At 35.5% G+C, this 16,725-nt stretch overlaps 1 pseudogene; it reads right to left on the bottom strand.

The window, feature by feature from the left end:
* Positions 1-3,533: 3,533 nt before the first annotated feature.
* On the bottom strand, positions 3,534-4,807 carry LOC101660466 (annotated as a pseudogene).
* Between the last annotated feature and the right edge of the window lie 11,918 nt (positions 4,808-16,725).

Raw genomic sequence — 16,725 nt, 5'->3', positions numbered from 1 at the left:
GTTTTAGGACAGCTTCCAGATTAAAGATGACTAGGATGAAATAATACCTACGAACTACTCCCAGAAATTATCTAATGAAAATTTCATTGATCACAAGAAAACATTGTATTAAGTAGTGCTAGAAAATTAGTCCCTAGGTTTGAAAGCACTCAAAATATGCAGTTATAACAAGGGACCAGCAGGGGACTGGACAACATTTTACTCTGTTGTACATGAACTGCTATGGGACAGAACCGAATCATTGAAGTGTCATCACGTGTTTTATCTGTGTTTTGGTATATGAAACCCAGGATTGATGAACCTATAGGGACATAGAATAAGGGTTCTATGAATAGAAAAATGTTTGGGAAGGGGTAGAGTGTACAGGGGTGGGGGTAACAGTTAGATGATGTCAGGAAGTCCAGGAAGACAAAGAACATATGGAAATGTAGCAACTGTACAACACTGATTGGTGTGATTGAACTGTGGAATGACATGATTTATGTATTAATTCTAATTAATAATAAAATTAAAAAAACAATTGTGAGTTTTCTTATATTTTACTTGTACTAAAATGTCATATAAGACACAAAAATGAAACTCACACTGTGTAGAACTCACATTAATAAAACTGATCTATTCTCCAATGATAACAAGGCAATCATTTTTAACCCTACTCTATAGCTCGCTACAAAACAAAGACTTTAGCTTTCTGTACTAAATTAGTACTTCTAATTTTAAAAGTAGGTCATGGCCTGGTATAAGTCCTATGTTCCCGGAGGTGCTGCTCAGCATGTTGTCATGCTGAAATTATCGTTAATTGACATATAATTTGATAAATCACTGGCATTTTTTCCTGTAATATACACCAGGGAGTGAATTCACCAAATAAAAGACAATAGAATATTTGATGTACTGAATAGGACCATGTTAAAATAAAATTTAAATCAAGTAAAATAATCCTTAATTGTGGCTTGAATATAATTATGCATTATTGTAATAGTCCTGAAATACAACATATTAAAAGCTCCTTGACTGCAGATTCTAAGAATAGTATTTATAAAATCGTGTCTAGCAGATCCCTACATCATTCCAATGCCTGTTCTTCTTTTTCTCCCGTTGTAGCATTTACTCTGGATTGCACCTGAGTTTATGGATATCCAGCAGAATGATGCTGTTGTCTCCATTTTTATTTGATCTCTACTTGATTCTGACTCGTGCTGAACCCATGTCTGCAGAAAAGAACGGTGCTACAGAGTTTTGTGGGTTATTGCCCTTTGGAAATCAATGCTATATCTGTTCTCTGAAATGCCTTGGGTGGATATGAATCGTCAACCTTTAATCAGAGGCTCAACACCTAACCAATGGCCCATTCAGGTACTTCTAGTATAAGTACAGAATTTCTGGAATTCCCTTTGCCTATAAGTAAGCCTATGTAATTAATTTTTAGCACGTATGTGGACATTTTATGTGGCAGCTTTCCTTTAACAGTGTGTCATCATGAGAGTTTTCTTCATTTTACTTTATCTTGCTGCAAGAAATTCAGAAATCATTATCTTAGGTCATTAAAAGGGGCTACATACTAAGAATATGGTAATCTGAGCTGGAAGAAAGGAGTTAAGCTACCACACTAGCTGCAAACCACATATCATTAAAAGGTTTTCATTGAGAGAGAAACTTCTATTATTTAAAACACAGTTCTGAATTTAGATTGTTATCTACAGTCATTTCTGATGATATTTACTCTTATTATCATCTTAATGAATTGAACATGTTATTTCACTGATAATTCTATAATTTAGTTTTGAAATAACTATTAACATAGTTATATTTAAAATTGATATTTAGTTTTATTAAAATATAATATTTATATTTTGTCATTAAAATATTTATATTTATTTATTAGTAATTTAAGTATTTACAATATTTATTTACTTCTTTATATTTACCTTGAAAAGTAACTATATTTGTGGCAACATGTTTCATATGCAGTAACTGTGATATACTCTTCCACTTGGGAATAATTTCTCAGCAATGTTTTGCCTGTAATTTTCTTATGTACATGAAAACCAACATAAGAGGAGGTACCCCCAAAAAACCAAATTATACTAGGTACAGTGTAGCCTTGGTAATATGCATTTTTCTACTGGGTGAACCTTAAGCAACTTGCTCTGAATTAGTGTACCCAGTGGCATCACCTGGGAAGATTCTCTCTGGTCACAGTGAATTTTTTCATAAAAACAGTTTTCCTTGAACCTAATTTTTTGTGATGGCTGATTTAAAAGAACAGCATGTGGCTGTGAAATTTTGTTTCCTGCCCAGGAAAAATGCCACATAAACTTGTGATGTTGAACACAATGTACAAGGACTATAGGAAAAACTCATGTACTGTGGAAGTATATGAGTGGTTTCTCCTTTCAAAAAATATCATGCCTCTCTTGCCCTATGCATCTTAATCACCTGACCTCACTCCATGTGACTTCTTTTTATTTCCATAAATGAAGAAGGACATGAAAGGCCAGTGATTTGAGGACTTAGAAGAGGTGCAATGAAAAATGAGGGAGGTCTGTCAGCCGTCCAAACAGATGAGTTTGAAAATGTTTCCAAGAATGGAAACGCATATTTGACAAATGGATTAGGTGTAATGGAAAGTCACTTGGGGGTGACAAGATTTTCTGTAGAAAAAAAATTAAATGCATAGCTTTGAAAAATAATCCAAGTGTTTTTTGGTATCCCCCTTATATAGCATGATTCCAGTAAAGATGTTTATTGTACTGCATTCACACACATTGGAATGATTAAGAATGTACTAATTAGCACAAGGCATAGATTTTCAAATTTCCACTTATGAAATCTATACAAATCATTTAAAGAAAATTAAGATAAAAATTGAAACCATGAAACAAACCATCACTTACATCAAGTGAAAAAAAAAGAAAATGTGCTCTTCTCCTTTGGAGCATTAGCAATTCGATATTGGAGTAAAAACAAGCAGAAGTTTACATGCAAAGATCAGTTTGGAATGTTGGGCAGTCCCTGGCCTGCCCAGTTGCATTCTAAACTGGAATGATGAAAGTCAAAGGGAAGAGAAACTATGCAGTTCTGTGGTTTGGAAAATGGGGCTTAAGTAAATGAAATTTTTAAACTTTTTTTTTCTTTTCTCTGGCATTTTACAACTTCCACTGAGTGGGTGTTTAAAAAGGCATTTTTCCAGTCTATCTTTTCTGGCTGCTTCTTGTGAAATTCATAAAATCTGTTAGGACAAAGTAGAAGCTCCATCTGTTCGCTTTCATATAATAAAATCTGAAAACAGGCTTGTGGTATCTGAGCTAATACTGTCTGAATATGATATCTAATAGGGACTTGTATGGAATGTTTCTAAATATTATTCTTAAATTTTCATGAGAAAAATGTCAGCTGGTATTCTTTTGATTACTCTTTTTTTGCTCAATACATTTTATTTTCTCTAGAATTTTTACATCTTACAAGATTTTTTTTTCCTGAATCTAAATTAGGAGTTTGTAGTTTTTCTCATAATAAACACTATGAAGTGCTCATAAATTGCATTCTCTGATTTTCTTGCCAGGCTACTTTAAGAAAATCCACATGTTTAAGATGTTTCTCACAATTTGGTCCATAGCAAATGATTGTTCAAGCCAAAGACCTGAGTAGTAAACTGAACTCATCATTCTGCAGAAAGTAGAGTCAAACAGCCACAACCACTGAATAACCCAAAGAAGACCAGACATCCTGAGCCCTCTAGTCAGGTGTGAGGGGAGGACAGCTGATAACTAGAGACACAGTGCTACCAGACAGCATTGATCGCAAACCACTGATCCTGCCTGCTCCTGCATGCTACTGCCAAAGACAGTAGGAATGACATCCCCATTCATACCCAGCTTTAACCCTCAAAATTTCATGTGGCCCTTTATTCGAAGTTCACACGGGATGCCAACATTTTTTTCCACAAGTCTTGATTTTCTCACCGTGATGGAGATCAGAAGCTGACTGCATCAATACTACAACCCTGCACTAACTTTGTGATTTCAGAAGCAGCTCTACTCTTTCTGAAACCCACTCAAAATTTTTCTTGACTATGCAGTCCTTCGGGAGTTACTCTTTGAGGTCATGATATGACTATTTGACCTCCTGTTGACTTCGATCCCCTAATAACCAGAGCCTCCAGAAATCAATTTCAATAATATCAGCAAGAACAATTTCTTTGGTGGTTACATCAACACCAAACCCAATCTCCATATCAACCAATGTACATACAGTAGGCAATCAAGATTTTTCCAGTATTTCAAAAATGGCCTGTGGGCATGATTCATGATGTCCACTTTAGTTTGACTTATCTCAAGTCCAGCAAAGCAAAATTTGGCAGCTGTTAGCTGGTCCTCAGACCACTGTGGGTCATTGTTGGCATCATCCTTGAAAACACCTCCACTGTGGGTGGGCAAAACAGGTAGCCTTCCTTGACTCCAGGATTCTTTTTGAGAAAACAGTTTCTATTCTTCTACACATGCACTCCATGGGAATTATTTCACACTGGGGGGCAATGAAAGCTTTCTACTCCAAGCCCCCGTGGTTTTGGTGAAAGCACTTTTGCTATCTGATTCCCGTAACAACTGAACATTATAACTACTAATTTTATTTGAAATCACAGCCTTGCCTTCCAGGTGTTCCTTCCAGCTGCAGTTCTGCTGTGTCATCCGGTCCTTGGACTGCAGGCGACTTTCCCGGGATTATTCACCAGCTCCTAGACTGCTTTTGTTTTCCCCTCATAGAGCTTTGGACCAATGAATAACACCTCAAAGCTCACCATTATCTTGAGTAGGCTGGGGGCTGTGACCACGCTAAGTAGAGAAGCAAGAACCTGGTTCTATTACTCCTTAAATAAAGCATTTTTTTCTAACAAAATATTTTTCTTTCTCTTCATAGTTAATATACCCTGAAATATCTTATTGCTCAATCTGGGTTAACTTTAAACTTTGTGGCAGATGAAATTTCTTATATCTCAGGAAAAAATATCAGTTACTTCAATTAATTTATTTGTCAATATGCTTTAAGTAAAATATTATTGTCATAAAGAATTAGTTATATAATCTTCAGGCATACACTATTTTCTATAAACATTCAGATATATTGTTCACTAGTTGATATAGCAATATATTGATATAGCAATAGTTTTGAGTGCCCTGATTAGCAATGAATAGGATATCATTGAAATTATCAGTTCTAAAAAAGAAGCCTATAAAGAAGGAAATTTAGTTGCTAATTTATTATCGGGAGCGCTGTTAATACCTATTGGAATTAGGTAGGCATTAAGAAAAGGTACACTTGTATTGCAAAGTACGTAAAAGAAGTAGAATCTGTTCTCCCTATTGCTATAGCTTATGCCTTTTGAGGCTCTTATAAAGAAATATAATAGCTAGCACCTATGTTGACTACGGAAACATTCAGAAAATGGGTAAAAAAAACGAACTAGGACATAACTGGGCAATGTAGATATAATAGACTTGTCAAAAGATAGGCTGCTTAGTTAAAGCAATTTGGTATTAGGAAAATAGAAATTATAAAATGGGGAGTGTTAATAAATCAGGCCAGTGATGCAACAGAAGTTATGTTATGGAGAATTATAAGGAATGTAAATGCAATTCTAAACACCTTGATTTTGACCAGTCAACTTTAAGCAAGTAGCAACACAGTTACATGTGCTTTTACATGGAAATTATGCAGGGGTATATTTGAGGGGCAAATTATATAGCTGGGGTATATTGAGTTTTAAAATCCATCTATGGTAGATAATATTGAGACCAGAATCAAGCTCTTATTAATTTGGATAGAGGAGATACACTGGATTTATAAAATGTTTTGGCAGTAATATTGTGGTTCCTCAGGAACTGACTGGTGCACAAAAGAAACTGGCACCTAGTATGATGTATATGTTATGTGTAGTTATGTAGATGATATGACAATATCTGATATTAGATTCGGATGTGGGATTCTAAAGGAGATGATGGTGGTTAATGTGGTGAGTTGGAAGTGTATGGAAACATCCGTGGAGCAGTTTTGTAAAATAATATGACCTCAAGATGCAGATTAGCATTAGATATGTAAACATGGGAAATGCCAATAAATAGACAAAAACAAATAACCATTATCATCAAGTCCACTCTGACTCATAATGACCTATATATTTTTACAGGGGCAAATTGCCTCACCTTTGTCCCATAGAATGGGACTTGGGTTTGAACCACCAACTTGGTAGTTAGTGGTCCAGTTTTTACAGTGGTACCAGTAGTCCTTACCAGTAAATAGTCTTGGTTGAATCCATGACAATAAATAAGAATCAGTTCAAAGCAATGGCTAAATTTATAAACAGAATGAAACAAAATAAGCAAAACTCAATAAAGCAAAATTAGGATCTGAGTATTATTTAAAGCAAAGTTGAAAAAAGAGTTTACAGAGGCATCCAAGAAAATATTAATAAGAGGGGGTGAAGAATTAGGAAAGTCTTGAGTTATTTTCCAGCAATAAAAGAAATCAATATTTAAAAGGTAACCATGAGATCATTATAAAATAGGGACCAAAATATTTGGATTTTAAAGTTTAAAGTCTTATGATGATAGTTGCCTGAGGAGTTTTAATGACATTAGTACAGAAAGCTGTGGGTACATTTGAAGGGAAAAGAGTAGACATTGGTTGAATTTTTCAAGACCATTGACTTCAAACTTTCAAATCCAAATATTTTCAGTCCCTATCTTTCAAAATTGTAAGATTAATTCTAAGTTGTTTTGAGTTATTGTGTGTGTGAGAGAGTGTGTGTATGCTTGTACTTGCATGAGCTCTTCAACAAGTGTTGTATACACAGTCCAGGGTATTGCCGTGGATGGGAAGACAAAACATGTTCACGGTGAATTTAAAAAATCCAAGCTAATATCCTGAAAGGATTTAGTTTTATTCTATAAAGTAACAAGAATATGAGAAGCATATTTTTTTAATTCTGATATTCTGTCATAGTATAGCCTTTGTTCACTTTACTGGTTTTGAATAGTGAGACAAATCCCAAAACTCATTGATAAATAGCTTCATCTATAGAATGTATTCACTTAAAAGGAGGATAAGCCATCGTAACTCCCCGGGATAATGAATGTTACCTATCTATAAAAAATTATTCCTAAGCAAAATCTCCTTTTATATCGAAACGTACCCTGGGGAAATCTGGCCTCATCTCTTTGTTAACTCAGGTAGCACAGCAGCGCTGACAATCCCAGGAATTTTTGTCATTACCCTTCTGGCTCTCACCACGCTGGTTCTGTCCAACAATCTGCTCCCTCTTCCAGCACTGCTGCTGTTCTCTGAGTCTATTATTCCAGACACGATTAGTAGATACTTGGGATGTTGTCTGAATGCAGATGATGAGAAACAAGTCTAGCTCTTGATATGCTACCAATCATGTCTCCATTTATATTTTGGTGGCATCGCCTCATGGCCTGGGTCCCACTTGCTGTTCATTGCTTTGCTGTCCATTAGCGGGTATTATGGCAAATATTCCTTCACTCCGGGAACAGATTATGCGTCTGCCAAACTTCATCATCCTCTCCTTGTTTTATGAAGCATGTTGGGACCAGATGGCATTCTAAATAGAGCTTTTAAAAAGAGCCATTCAGCACATTGTATTTGAAGAGATATGCTCCTTTCTTCTGGTGAATAGATGTTTTTTGACATGAGGTGTAAGCACTTAATTGTTATCTTTTTTCCTCTCTTTATAGAATACTGAGATATTTTCATGAAAATGGATAGTATATTGAATCTAAACCTCAAAGAATACTGGGTAGGGGAAAACAGTTATTATTAAAGGGCTTTTGTATACCATCATCTCTTTTCAGTTGTGTTGCAAACCTTGCAGTAAGGCAGAACATTTTCTAAACAATAAAATGGAAAACCAGGAGCCAGAGAGATGAAACTTCTTGACCAATGTCACAGAAGTCAATGACAATCACAAGGGAATCCAGTTTCAGTGACATTGTTATAATCTAAACGCTCACTATTATATTTAGTATTCTTTCCAAAGTGCTTATTAGAGGCTGCTAGGTCAAGACCTATATCAAAACTTTTCCCAGCAAAGGTAAAGCAAAGTATATTTTAATTTAATTTTTACAAGCCATGAGCAAGATATATACAATATTGTATATAATTTATTGATGGGCAGGAAATAATTAGTGGCTGACATCAGTTGAATAAAGATCTATCTAGAACAAATACAATATATGGAAAAACATTCTGTCATCACTATAGTACGTTGGACGATATAGCAACAAATAATAAAAGAACTTCTTTTCTCCAATGAGTTTGTTAATTTGGTAGGGTTGTTTTTCAAAGCAAATATTAAATAACTCATTTAATTATTATTTCTATCATTTGATCACATTCTAATTCATAAAATTTAGAGTGTTTTGGGGCTGCATTTAGTAGATAATATTTCTCTCTCCTAGATTATTTCAGACTGGCAGATTTAATTTCCGACCTCTAAATAGAATATACATATGAATATTTATGCTCATGGCAATAGATATGGAAAGGAATTATGCTAATGCCTGTGCTCTTGTTATTGTTACATGCCATCAAGTCAGTTCCAAGTCATAGTGAGACTATGTACAATAGAACGTGCCATCCTCTTGATCCTGTGCCAACTTCACAGTCATTCTGATGAGTCCAGACGATGTGTTACAGACACTGTGTTAGTCCTTATCATTGCCTTCTTCTTCTTCTTCAGTAAAAAGAAGCACGAGGTACTTCTCCAAGGATTCACTCACACACTGCCATCGAGGCTCTGCTGACTCAGAGTGACCCTGTAGGATAGAGGAGAACTGCTGTTTAAGGTTTCCAAGATTGTAAGTCTTTAAAGGATCACAGTCTCATCTTCCACCTCTTCCTAGTGGATTAGAACTGCTGACCTTTTCGTTAGGAGCCCAGTGCATAACCTACTATGCCACCAGGGTTCCTTTCCCTAAGGAATAGTCCCTCCTTATAACACGTCCAAAGTCGCACCACCTTCACTCCTAAGGAGCATTCTGCTTGTACTTATTCCAACCTAGATGTTCATTCTTCTAGTACCTGGAGAATATTTAATATTCTTCACCAACATCATAGTTTAAAAGCATTAATTCTTCTTGGGTCTCCCTTTTGCTTTCTTTCTTTTTTTTAATCATTTTATTGGAGGCTCATACAACTCATCATAATCCATCCATCCATCCATTCATCGTGTCAAGCACATTTGTACATTTGTTGCCATCATCATTTTCAATACATTTGCTTTCTACTTGAGCTCTTGGTAACAGCTCCTCATTTTCCCCCTCCCTCCCCACTCCCCAATCCCTCATGAACCCTTGATAATTTATAAATTATTATCATTTTGTCGTATTGTGCACCATCCGACGTCTCCCTTCGCCCACTTTTCTGTTGTGCGTCCCCCAAGAAGGAGGTTATATGTAGATCCTTGTTGGTCTCCCTCTTTCATTGTTCAGCCTTAGCATACATATGAGGTGATTACAAACACCACAACTTTGGTCAAGTGCACCTCAGTCTTCAAGTAACATCAATATATTTTACTATCACTTCAATCATTTATCCATTTATTGTGATGTTGTCTATTATCCATATGTGATGATTTTTGCATGCTTTATCTTTAGGCGTAATCCATGTTGAAGGCTTTAGTCGTTGATCTTCATCAGCAAGTTTTTCAATCCCTCTTAGCTTTCAGCAAGAAAGGTTGTTTCAGAGCCTTCACCCCACCTGGTGCTGTATTCTTCGTCACGTAGTCCACACGCTTGGTTTATTTACTCATCCAGATTGATTAGTGGATGAGAGGATTGAACCTCGACACACATCTTTCCTGATTTAAAACCCCCTGTCTATGTACATGTTTTGCAAGAGTCAAGTAAGTCTTCTGGAATCCAGTTATTCATAAAATTGTCCAAAGTTTGTAATATTCCACACGGCTAAATACCTTTGCATAGTAAGTTAAACACAGATAAGCATCTCTCTGGTGCATTCCACTTGCAGACAAGATCCATCTGATATACAATGACATACCTCATTCAATGTCCTTTTCTGAATTAAATTGAATTTCTGGTAGTTCTCTGTTGAGGTACTGCTGTAACGCTTTTTGAATTATCTTTAGAAAAATTTTACATGAGTTGAATATTAATGATATTGCTTGATAATTTCCACATTTGATTAGATCATCTTGTTGTTGTTTTTAATGAGCATGAATGTGGATCTTTTTCACTTGGTTGGCCAGGTAGCTGTCTTCTAAATTTTTTGGCATAGATGAGTGACTACCTTTTGTGCTGCATCCATTTGCTATGAAACATCTTTAATTGGTATTCTGGCAATTCTTGGAACAATATTTTTCACCAATTCCTGCAGCGTTGCTTGCATTTATTCCTTCAATCTGATCTGTTCTTGATCATATGGTACTTCCTGAAATTGATAATAGAGTGACCCTGTCGATAGCACTCTTCTTCTTTTGATATGTCCTATATAAGCCAACATTTCCCCCATCGACACCTGCAATATTGAACTCGTGGTTTGATTATTTTCATTAGTTTTTTAAACTTGAAAAAATGGAAGAGTGTTCTTTCCTCTTGTTTTTCTAATTCTAAGTCTTTGAAACGTTTATTATAATTCTTTATTTTGTCTTCTCGAATAGCCTTTTGAAATCTCTTATGTTTTACTTCATCATTTACTCCGTTGGTTTTAGCCTCTCTGTGCTCAAGAATAAGCTTCAGAGGTTCTTCTGCTATTCATGTTGATATTTTCTTTTTTAAATGACTGTTTGCTCTCTGTAAGCATGATGTCCTTAGTTTCCTCTCGCATCTCATCTGATCTTTAGTCATTACTGTTCAATGCATCAAATCTACACTTGGCTTCTCATGAATTTGTTTTCATTTTCGTCAGCTTAACTTTGAATTTGCATATAAGTAATTTATTGTCTTGCAGTTGGTCCTTGATCTTGTTCTGACTAATGGTATTGAGCTTCTCTAATGTAATGTAATTTTCCAATGACCTAGTCATTTTCATTGCTATGCAACTCATTTGGTGGTCCATGTTTACAGTCATGATTTTTTTTTAATTGTGGGAAGTTTATGTTTCAGACACTTTGCTAAAATTAGTATTTCCAATGAACAAGTGTTTGATATTGAAAAATTATTTTGTATAATTCCAACATAGCTTATATTACCAAAGCCATATTTTCCAACTATTGACCCATCTACTGTGTTTCCAGCTGTTACATCCAAATTACAAGAAATTATCAATGCATAGTGATGACATATTAGATCAAGTTCAGACTACAAAAGTTGGTATCTTCTAATTCTTCATCTTTGGCACTAGGAGTAGTGAATCATAATTATAAAACTAGTCTTCCTGGTAGCTGTTTGGATATTATCCTGACACAGTTATATCTCAAGAAATGTTCATTTTGATGATGATTTTGACAGCTTCACCCTTCAATTTGTCATTCTTGGCATCATCAATCATATATTGGCCCTAAGCAAAAGGGCCTATACCAGTCTATTTCAGCTTATTAGTATGTAGGCTATGATTATTTATGCATTCCATTTTTTAAAAAGCTTCCAATTTTCCTAGATTAATAATCCATTTATTTATATATTTTCCAGTTGCTTCTTCTTATATTGACTCATGCATAGCAGCAAATGTAGGTCCTTAAAGTTACTCTATCCATTTCATTAAAGCCAAGTCTACTTTAAGGAGGCAATTCTTTTCCAATTGTATTCTAAGTGCCTTTCAACCTAAGAAACATCTTCCAGTGTTATTGTAGGCAATGAATTCATTATATGCCCTCTATTAAAGAGCAATTTAGAGTCATTTAAATTTAAAGTATAATATAAGTTTATTTCTTGTAAAAAGTAGAAAGATATGGAGATAGTTTCAAAACATCATCTTCCCAAACAAAGGGCCTAGGTAGCTTAACCGTTCATGAGAAAAGGAGATGTGTACAATTATTTGGAAGAACTTAAATGCACTAATGATAGGGGACTGGGCAAGCTCTTGTCAATGAAGCTGCAGTCAGAGCTCTTGCCATGGAATGCTTTCTGGGCCAGACCCTGATGATACACTACATGTGCACCCAGTACATTTTGGTTCCTTGACATGAATTCTTCTGGTCTGGGGTCAAGTTGAGGATAGTTTGGTTTCTATTGCATATGCCCTTGGAACTGTTTGGGGTCGATTCTTGCCTGATGTTCTGCAAAATTATTAAAGCAGAAAAAGGTCCAGAAAACATGGCAGGTATCCTGCCTAAATTCACTATTTTGGTGGCTAACTACTATCTCGGCCTGTTCAGTGTCTTGGAGTCTAAGTCATGTTCTCTGACAGTCTCACTGGCACCGTGTCAGATAACATTCTGCTCCTAATCATAAGGCTTTCCCATCTATCGCAGTGTGTTGTACTATGATCACGTATGTATTTCTGTGTTTCTGGAAGCTATGTTGCTAATATTTCAAATGCCAGCCGGACCGGATCGTCCATGCTACACAGGTTTCAGGGAAGCTTCAGACAAAGCTAGATTAGTTAATACGAAGGAGTTGGCAAGATATTTCTTTCAAAATTAGCCAGTGAAAACCTTGTGAACAAAATATTGTCTACATTTTCAGAATAGGATACAATTTTTAATCATTACATTTATCATTTGTTAGGTAGGAGACACACATGGCCACTGGACTTTCTGTCCTTTTCAAGGAAAGACAGCAAATCTGTTGGATAACTCTTTCATGCAAAATAATGGAAAAGGCTTAAACTAGAGAACAGATTATGGAAGAAAAAACTAGAAGAAATAGGTAAAAGCACAGAGAGGTCTTTACCTGGAGTAAAATTAGAGTACTTCAGAGGAGAAGTTAAAGAGAATCCAAATGCTTAGGACCAACTGTGCTGCTGGCAAACTAACAAAAACACATTTCGTGTTTTAAAAGATGTATCAAAAACATTCCCAAGTTTAAGAAGTTGCAACCCAAAGAGTTCCAAAACACAGAAGAAGAATGAACACCAACTTCAGGCAGCACTAAAAACATGAATATTCTGGCCTTCAGGCAAGATTAAAATTGCTTTCAAAAGACACAAGAAAACAGAAAATAATAGGGACTGAATTTAAAGTGGTGTGGAGCAAATTTTAAAAGACAAAGTCAGCTCAAGTTTTTGATATTTCAATTAAGGTAAATACATGATAAACCTTATGATAGAAAACTATCATCTTTGAGAAGACAGCATAGATGGTAGAGACATGAAATTGGATATAACAAATGTATAAGAAAATGAAGAGATACAAAGATAAATTTTGAAAAAACTAATTGAGAAGTTGAGTGAAATACTGTAGCAGACAATAATGGATCCCAAAAGTTGCCTACATCTGAATCCCAAGGATTCATAAATACTATAATAACAAAAGGGCCTTTAAAGATGAGATGGAAATAAAGATTGGAGATTGGAAGATTTTTTTCTGTGTTATTCAATTGGGTCTAATGTCACACACACACACACACACACACACACACAAAACCCTGCTGTTGTCAGATGGATTCTGACTAATGATGACCATATGTATTAGAGTAGACAATCTCAATCTCAATCTCTATTGGATGTCCTGGCTTTAATTGTTATGTAAGCAACTATCCAGGCCTTTCTTTGGTAGCACCACTATGTGGGTTTGAACTGTTAGTCTTCAACCTTCAGTGCCAAATGCAGACAGCGCACAGGCACCTAGGTAATCACAAAGGTCTTTATAAGAGAAAAGCAAAGGAGTCCGAGTAGGAAGGGAGAAGAGTAATGTGGGCACCAGCCAACAAGGGCAGTCTCTGGAAGTCTGGAAAACCAAGAAATGGGTTCACACATGGGCCATGACCAGGAAGGCAGTCCTACATTTTAGCTCAATTGAAGCTAAATTTTGATTTCCAAATCCAGAACTGTAAGATAATAGATCTGTGCTGTTTTCGGCAAACACATTTGTAGCAATTTGTATAGAAACAATAGAACATGAATGTACTTATTTAAAAACACTTCAAAAATAAGAACCGGGGAAGATAGTGGATATCAAACAAGCACAAAGGGCTGTCCTCAACAGAGACCAGGAAACACAACAGCATCAACAAAAGCAGCTAGAGGGAAGAACTGGGCTCCTAGCAAACTGGGAAAACAACTTCCAATTCAAGCTAAGATCCTCAAGCCAGAGTCTGTGGGACGAGGAAGAGCAACGACAGAATTGAGTACAGCCTGCTGCATGGAGAGCAGTGAACTATAGTGATTGATACTGGAAAGCCAATTTGTGTTCGGCATTGACTGATGACAGAAGACCTGATGAGGTGTAGGAGGACATTAAGAACATTATTCACGATGAAAGCAAATTGTCATTAAAAAGACAGGAAAGAAAGAAAAGATCAAAGGCTATGTCAAAAAGACTTTAAAACGTGCTCTTAATCGTAGATAAGGCATATGGAAGAAGTGATGAAGTCAAAGAGCTAAACAGAAAATTTCAGATGGTAGCTCAAGATGACAAAGCCAAATATTATAATGAAATGTACAAAGACAGAGTTAGAAAATTTAAAATTTAAATTTATGCTGGACCAAACAGCGTATCTTAAACTGAAAGACCTGTAGACAGAATTGAACCCTGAAATGCAATATTGAAAAATTCTATGGGCGGAATATTGAATGATTCAGGAAGTATCAAAAGAAAATCCATTTAAGACCCCAGACATTATTCTGATTGGTTGCTATCTTATTCTTTTTCGGTAGGCTGTATTTTCACTGAAACTGGAAAACTGGGAAACAATGAAGACAGCTGACTTATTTCCAAGAAGATATTTTACAGTCCCTGAGATATGAAATGTGGCTAAGAAAAAGGCCAAACTCTGGCACTATTTTCATGTAATGGAATTCTGAATACAAAATTTTCAATCTACCTCTAGCTCCATTTTCCATGTTTAGCAAATCAAAGAGCCTCATTAGCCTAAGACAACTCAAGATACCAGGCATCATATATGATCCACATTTGTCATTACAAAGTTACGTGCTTGGGTTTGTCTCTATCCATCAGAAACAAAGTCTTTGAGAAGATAGGCTTTAGAAAGGGAAATTATCAACACCAATTTAGGATTTATATTTGTCAGGAGAGCTGTTAAAATGCCTTGCCTATGATTCACAGATAAATTCAAACAGTGTTCATGTAAAGAAATATAGCAAAGGGATATATTACTTAATCTTAACAACCGTAAAGTGGAGGAGGTGAAAACTATCATTCTTTATAAGCTAATGTTGGCTTTTAAAGTCCATATATATTTCACTGAAAAATGACTAAAACTATATTTGCTCTAGAAAAAAAGCACATTTCATAGCTCCTTGAGTGCTTCCAATAACATTGGAAATAAATGAAAATTCATGAAAACTTAATAAAATGTACATTAAGATATTAGTGAGAAGAGTGGTATATTGATCCAAAGCAAAAGTGGTCTTTATCAAAGAATAAAAGGAAGAGATAAATGTTGCCAAATGATATTTATTTACCATCAGAAACTGAAACACGGGCATGAACATCACATAACTGAGAGGTGAGTGATAAATTGATGTCTAAAGTTACCCTTTCTTATTGAAGCAACTGGGGCTGTGTAATCACATAATGATCCCTGTTCCTTGAGTGGCAACACCAGGTTGTTCCCATGACTGAGGTGCGGGCATCACAAGACTCTATGGTTACATTGCTACTCCAGTAATGCACCTACAAATGCTTGCATTTGTCACTAAAGAAACTGACCAAATTCTTTCAGGACCGGTCTGAAAATGTGTCTTTGAATAAATTAAAATAATTGAGTACAACATAATATTATTATGGAAAATAATTTTTCAACATTTAATTTAATGAATGTTATTAAAACCCATCACACTTTAATATTACAGAATATTTGACATTTGTAGCCAGATTATTGATTTAAAAGCAATAGTGGGAAATTGTCTCTCGATGTTCAAGGAAAGATGATTTTAAACAGCCTTAAGGTGGACTTAATTTTGTGAATGATAAGGAAAATGCAGTTGCATATGTTCATTGAAAGTATTTTGATTTAAGAAAATATATAGGAATAAGTTAAACAAATTATTATCACTAGCTTATGCCTCGCCTAATAGCTCTGGTGGCTTAGTGGGTTACATGTTGGACTGTTAACCACAAGTTCAGTAGTTCGAGCTCCATCAGCTGTTTCACAAGAGAAAAATGATATACTAAAGGTATCTGGTTAACTCTTTCTAAATTTAAGGAAATAACTAAACATAAAGTGTCTAAGGAAGTACATGGTATATATGTTTTTATGACTTAATACAGGTTAACACTACATCTTTTTTTTTTAACCTCTCTTCTTTCTCTATCTACACAGAACAAAACAAAACCCACTGCCGTAAGTTGATTCTGACTCATAGTGACTCTATTTAGGATGTTGATGCTGAAAATCTTCACCAGAGCAGATAGCCTCATCTTTGTGCCATGGGTCAGCTGGTGGGTTTGAACTGTCAGCCTTGTGGTTAGCAGTCCAGTGCTTACCTGACAGTGCCATCAGAAATTCTTTCTCAAAAAAAAAAAAAGAAAAAAGAAATTCTTTCTCAAAAGAGGTCTCAGATAGCTTTATGAATCTTTCACAAGAAATTTTCATTTTTTCCATCATCATGGGAAGGTTCAAGAAA

Source organism: Echinops telfairi, unplaced genomic scaffold (genome assembly GCF_000313985.2).
Source record: "Echinops telfairi isolate 266 unplaced genomic scaffold, ASM31398v2 ScPeMD7_6;HRSCAF=24_1, whole genome shotgun sequence".
Lineage (NCBI taxonomy): Eukaryota > Metazoa > Chordata > Mammalia > Afrosoricida > Tenrecidae > Echinops > Echinops telfairi.
The sequence above is the reverse complement of the archived record's forward strand: the minus strand, read 5'-3'. Positions and strand labels throughout refer to the sequence as shown.